We start from the raw sequence: 6,430 nt of genomic DNA on the forward strand, positions 1-6,430 counted from the left end.
GTCTCTCTGGCCTACCATCCTTCTCCAGCGACATCCTGAGGGAGGGACAGCTGGGACACGATGCTCAGGTACTGGAGCCCAGGGCAGGAGGAAGCAACTTAAAGAGACCGAGGTGGACTCAAAAACATAAATAAACTTGCGAGGTCACACAAGTCCTCCTGACTGTGAAAATTATAACTTCCAGTGGAAAACAAAGATGTAAATTGAACCTGTTGTTTAGATCATGTGTCTTAGTTTTCCTTCTATTCGCCAATACTGACATGTGCTCCTCTAGTCCACTGACTCGCCTCTGTTCTGCTGTGTTGAGCAGTGTCCAGACTGCTCTGTTCTCTTCCTTGCAGGTCGTTTGCTCACCTGCTTGCAGGGAGGAACCAGAGCAGCCTGAGTCAGAAGGAGGAGCAGCTGAGATACATTAAAACAGTCATCTCAGCTGCTTATGAGGAGTTCAGTGGAGACAGGCAACAAGTGAGAGCTGCGAAACTAAGACATTTATCACTCTGTCACATATATTAAACATTGAAACACACCTGAAGAATTCACAGAATGTATTCCACTACTAAAACCTCAAAAAATATCCACAGAATTAAACTGATCTAAATGCTTCCTGATTCTAGTTTCAGGCAAGGCTTTGAAGAAAACACAGTGCTCTACTGGGCAGTGCTGTTGTGCAGCTGGTGGCTCCAGTGTGATCTGGATTCAGCTCACTTCCAACAGATATGCTGGGCAGATTAACCAGTCTCTGTAATTTTCTCGTGTGGGCAATTCGTCTCCCAAACCCCTTTTATACTGTTAGGCTTCACCAGAATTGGATCCTGTAGTGGAGGGCTGGCACACACAGTTGATGAACACATGACAGGAAAGAACTCTGTCTGCTCAGGTAGGCTGAGCAGACACCTCCTCCCGCTGGGCTCCATCCAGGACTGTCTGGACCTTTACTTCAAGGTCAGTCTCGACGCTCGACGGGACGAACACGGGGCTTTTTAACATGTGCCTCATGAGACAGGGATCATGGTTTAGGGGCAGGATCAGAGGAGAACGTGGGTTTTGTGTCTGAGAGAAAAGAAATAAGATTGATTCAGCTCAAGTGAAGTTCACTCTATCTTCATAGAATATGTGTGTGGAAACTCTAAGCAATGATAAAGCCTCAGGTGCTAATGTTGCATTTTTATTCTACATCCTTATTTCTTCAGAGATTTTTTTTTCTTAAATCTAAACTTAATGATACTGTTGATACTATATGGCTATACAGAGTGTACAGTTATTTATTTTTATCTTTTTTTTCAAGTCTGGCTGGTGTCACATCCTGATTGTATCACTGAAATTGTAGCCTTCTTTGTTTTCTCCCTGTTATATTCCAAGCTTTTAAAGCTATCATGTGAATCAGTCCTATTATTCAGTATTATTGTTATTCAGTCTGAACATAAGTGGGTCTCTCGAAAGTGTGACCTTGACTAGGTTGTCTCAGATGATCACAGACAATGTCTCTTCCCTCGCCCAGGATGCAGTGATTGAGCGGAGGTGTCAGAGCTGCTCAGGACAGCTGGCCTCTGTCACCTCAAGCTTCAGCACACTGCCCAGGTAGGTCTGCGTGCAGCTCACAAGCCCACAGCAGTGTCAGAGAAGTTACTGCGTAACTGTTTCACTCTGCATTGACTGATCTTTATGTGCAGCAGCATGGAAGCCAGTTTCCCATCTACAACACACTAGGCTCATAGGAAATGACAGCTGAGACTCTCTAGTGGTCATTCTGGACTGAATGTGAATAAAGAGTAAATTGCTGCACTGTTGCATTCATGAGAGTGTCTCATATAACTGGAGTGAATTGTGCTTCTTCACTGATATTCCCACTGTCCCTCTTCCCCTTCCTGCACTGAAGAGGTTCAGGTACGACACCACGCTGCAGTACAACAGCAAGCTGCAGGAGCCAGTGGTCATCCCCAGCGGCTTGACCACTCAAGCCCACTGCAGCGGTGGTGTCCAGCTTCCCCATGCTCTGGACTGGAGAGCAGAGCCCACAGTGTGAGTCCCGCTTCGGACTTCGGAGTGTAAAATCCAGCTCTAAGACATTATGAGACTCTAAGATATACTGTAAGATATTATGTTGCAGAATAACACAATTCTTGCACAGTTTCTTCCACTGCATGCTCACACTTCAACACTGTATACTTTAATCTTTTAGTTTTTATTGTAGTGGTAGTAGTGTAGTGCACTGTATTGAAGTTTGTATCCTGCACTTTCTTCACACTTGCCAATATACCCATTATTGGGTTATGGAACTTGATATAATTATAGTAAATTTATAACTCAGTACATAAACTCCAGATTGAGGACATGAAGACTAGCCAATTATTACCACTGGCAAGTGACAGAGAGCAGGTAGTCAAGGAGAGCTTTGTGTGCTGTAACTCTGGGGAGAAAGCACCTGTCCTGTCAGTCTGCTTGAGAGCAGAGCTCACACTCTCAATGCTGTCTCTACAGGTTGTTAGAGGGGCTCAGTGAAGAAGAGCTCCTGGCTGCAGCCCTGCAGATGAGCTTGCAGCAGAGCCTGTAGTCAGGACCTTCCACAGCCCCTCAGGACAAGCAGGGAGAATCACCAGGTAACCCCCCATTCACCTCTGGCCCACATCTCCTTAACAGTCCTGACACCTTCACACATATCCAAAAACAGCCACAGCAATAGATGAGCAGAATCTCATTCCTGTCAGATCACATTCTTCCTAATCCTCAAGTCCTTTTCTTAGTCCTAAACTGATCATCAGATCATTTGTTCCTTTCTCTGATGAGTGTCCATTCGGTGATCTGCTTCCTAACACAAACTTGTGATCAGTTCACTCCACTTGGAATTACAAACTCCTGAATTACCTGTCATTACTTCAGATCTACAGTACCTGGCGCGTTCTAAGAAGATTATCCTTAGAAAATCTCTTTCATTTATTTTTAAGGACAATTATGTGTCCTCTTAAGATGCCCAGACCCATGAAATGATCAAATCTTAGAATAGTTAATCTGCTTCAAGTTTTCTGACATGGTCGTTATAGCCTTATATATTTCTTAAGTTGCACTTTCAGAGACATGTGTGTTCACACTTTTTATTTCTGTTTTTTCTGAATGTCCTTGAAAACAGAGAAGCAGAGCCCAGTGGAGCCTCACTGTGAGACAGAGGCAGTAGCTCAGCACAGACAGCAGCTGGTGAGGAAGAGGAGGGAGAGAGATAGAGGCAGCAGGGAGAACATGAGGGCAGACTCAGACAGAAGCTCAGAGAGAGTGACAAGAGTTTGTGTTGGAGTCAGTGAGAGATGGGGTCTTTGAAAGAGAACAGAGAGCTGAGTGAGAGTTTAGGTTTATGAAGAGAAGAAAAGAGGATTGAAGAGATTGCAGACTGCAGCCCAAGTGAGGCAGTGGTGAAATGTCACTCACCCTGCTTACTGTGTTTGTTTCAGAACGGGGAACCATCAACAAACGATCAGCTAGTCGGTGTCCTCAGCCATGTTGGGAGAACTTCCACCTCTAGTAAGACAAATTCAAAAACCCGACCTGTTATCACATGAGAAACAGCGTTTATGAGCAGTGCAGTTATCTGAGGAGCTTCCTGCTGTTGTGTGTACAAGAACATCAGACAGAGATGTTAGGGACACAATATCGGTGAGGACAGTGTGGTCCTGCAATGACCCATCCTTGCACAATGTATAGGGAGCTCAGAGTCTTTAGGGACCCTGGATGTGGTGACAGACATAGTTCTGACCTGTTAAGGTTGTGGCTCAGGTCAGACAGAATGGGAACCAGGAGAACAAGGGGGAACAGGAGGAAAGAGCAGTGAGCCAGACGAATCCATGGGTGGTTTTTGTGAACAAAAGACTGTGCTTCCCAACTACATGCTATACATTTTAGATCATATGGGAAAAACATATTTTTAAATCTTTACAAATGTTACCAACACAACAGAACAACCGCACCAGCTAAATACAGTACATAAAACAATGCAATGCTATTCTGATGTAGAGAAATCTACTGACACTGCCTGTAGAGTCAATGAAAAGTCCCTTGGTGGTTTGTCACTGTGATATGTAATAATGTCTCACTGATGAGAGAAGCCTCATCTCTCTGTCTCTGCAGGTCATGACATCAGTGATGTTTTTAACATCGCGGAGCAGACGTGGCTCCAGTGTAATAACCAGAGGGTGAGGAGGACCGACGAGCTGTCTGTGCTGAAGGCTGGAGAGAGGAATGCATATATTCTCTTCTACACACACAGGTACAGACTTGTTGGTTTTACAAGCAGATTCATTGCTCTAACGAAATGTTTATGACTTGTTAGTGTAGGATCGGTACTGAACTGTGACAGGCAGTCAATGTCGGTTATGGCCTAAGAGGAGCCAGCTGTGGGTTGTTGTCCTGACACCTGACAGCTGAGCTCCTCCTAATTAAATGCACTGTGTCTCATCAACAGGTGTGTGAGGTGAACAGGAGGGAGATCCACACCTGGGACTTGGGACTTGGGACTGGGACTGGGACTTATAAAAGTGCACTGAAGTGCCTGTTTCCTCTTTAACCCAAACTTTGTGCTGTTCATTTTTTATCCAACCAGTAACATTAACGTATGCAAATATCAGAAATAACTTTTTTATTACTTTTACTGCAATGAATATCAATAACTTCTGAAAAGACCCCTTAAGAGTGTTTTCATTAATATACCCTTACATTGAACTATATGAAATTACACATTTAACCCACTGTATCCCTTGTACTCAATATCCCTCCTCCCCCTGAGTACCAGCAGTGTGGAGACCTTCTCAATAAAGAAGTATACACACAGACTTAAAGTGACTGAGCCTCCCGTTTCTTTCTGCGTTTTGCTGAATTTGTTCCCCTACACGGGCTGTTTGTCTCAACAGAGCTCTCCAAACTCACTGTGGGGCATTCTGTGCATTAAACGGTGAAATACTGAGGACCCATGACTTCATGCGACGAAGGTCTATTGTAAAGTGGTTGGAATTGTATTGTAGTTGAATATTATGTAATTCGGAAAGGTAAAATTAATCTATTTCAGTACCGTGTTCAGTCACAATCAATACGTGTGTCCGTGTGAACCGACCGCTGGTTCAGTGAGCCGCCAGCAGGGGGCGCGAGCGAGGCTGCTTTTCACACAAGCGCGTGAGCGGCCGCTGAAAAGTGAACAAATAACGGTCGACCTGCGGTGATATAGAGCAGCTTTAATTATCAGTCTTTGTCAATTTACTGATTTACAGAAATCTCAATTCATGTGTTGGGCCTGGATGGACACTTCTTTTCATTCCTGAAGTCCAACAGTTACATTTCCCAGAGGCTAACCCGTTAAATTATTCCGGAGTAACGGTCTTATTTCAGTAATAAACTGCTACTATATTCGGATATGTCCCAGGAGATGCAATATGCCGCTTAATTAAGGTTGCTGTACGTCCGGATTTTGCCGGAAATGTCCTCTATTTTGATCTTTATATCTCCTTCCCGGGGGGAATTTTCAAATATCCAACAATTCGACCACATTATTTTCACCACGAAGAATAATTAACAAAAGTTTTAAGGACAGTAGATGAGGTTAGAAAGAGAGACGTAGAGTTTCTTCACTCGCTTCACAGCGGATCTAATTTCCGTGTTTTCGAAGTGGCAGAGAAGACTGGGAAGCTGAATGTTTGGTGTGTAAGACTGGTACTTCTGTCTCCGTGGCAAATAAAGGTGTACTTGACTTGCAAGCTCATATTTAGTCAAATCTGGCAGCAAAACAGACGATACTGTTACTGCAGCCGAGGGGACTTGTGCATTTCACACATTTAAACATCTTCAAGGTATTCAACCACTGCCGAGAGAAATCCGATCTACAGAGAAATATGCTTGGGCACATCAACGGGAAGAAAAGTAAAGTTCTGCACAACTAAGGTGGTAAGCCAGTGAAAAATCTTACTAATTATTAGACATTATTATTTACAAGCACAGACATTTTCTGTACTAATACCTGATATGTAGGTAGATTAACAAATGAACATAAAACGTGGGATATTTTGAAAATACTGTCCATCCCCACCCCCTTCCCAGATAAGGCGAAAGGAAAGTTCCTCTGGGTGTCCTCTTTCATGTTGAAATTGATGTTGAATACAATACTGAACCGCTTGTTCTACTTATTCCTGTACACTTGCAGGACAGTATGTACTCAATACTGCTTCGTACCGACAACCAAATTATCCGAATTAGTAACAAGTAATAGGTTTATTCCATGTTGAAAAGAGAAGAGAGAAAACACAACGTTTCGGCCGTGGAGCCTTCTTCGGGTGTCGACAGAAATTATGATGTACAGAACAGTACTAAATAAAGTTACACTGAAAACTGTATACAGTATGTGATAAATAAGGACACCCTGTACTGTATTGAGGAAAATGACATTTAACTGTAAGGCGAC

At 43.5% G+C, this 6,430-nt stretch overlaps 1 long non-coding RNA gene across 7 annotated transcripts; it reads left to right on the forward strand.

Moving 5' to 3' along the window:
- The first annotated feature begins 68 nt into the window (after positions 1-68).
- LOC148648841 (uncharacterized) lies at positions 69-4,820 on the forward strand. Of its 7 annotated transcripts, none has more exons than XR_015926481.1 (8): positions 69-942; positions 1,499-1,578; positions 1,877-2,019; positions 2,479-2,597; positions 3,127-3,189; positions 3,441-3,642; positions 4,114-4,252; positions 4,448-4,820. It is a non-coding gene; the product is annotated as an uncharacterized LOC148648841 (long non-coding RNA). The 7 variants fall into 7 exon arrangements; XR_015926479.1 differs by having other exon boundaries at positions 3,441-3,510; XR_015926477.1 differs by having other exon boundaries at positions 3,125-3,642.
- The last annotated feature ends 1,610 nt before the right edge of the window (positions 4,821-6,430 follow it).

This window comes from Lepisosteus platostomus, chromosome 14, assembly GCF_059453375.1.
Source record: "Lepisosteus platostomus isolate fLepPlt1 chromosome 14, fLepPlt1.hap1, whole genome shotgun sequence".
NCBI lineage: Eukaryota > Metazoa > Chordata > Actinopteri > Semionotiformes > Lepisosteidae > Lepisosteus > Lepisosteus platostomus.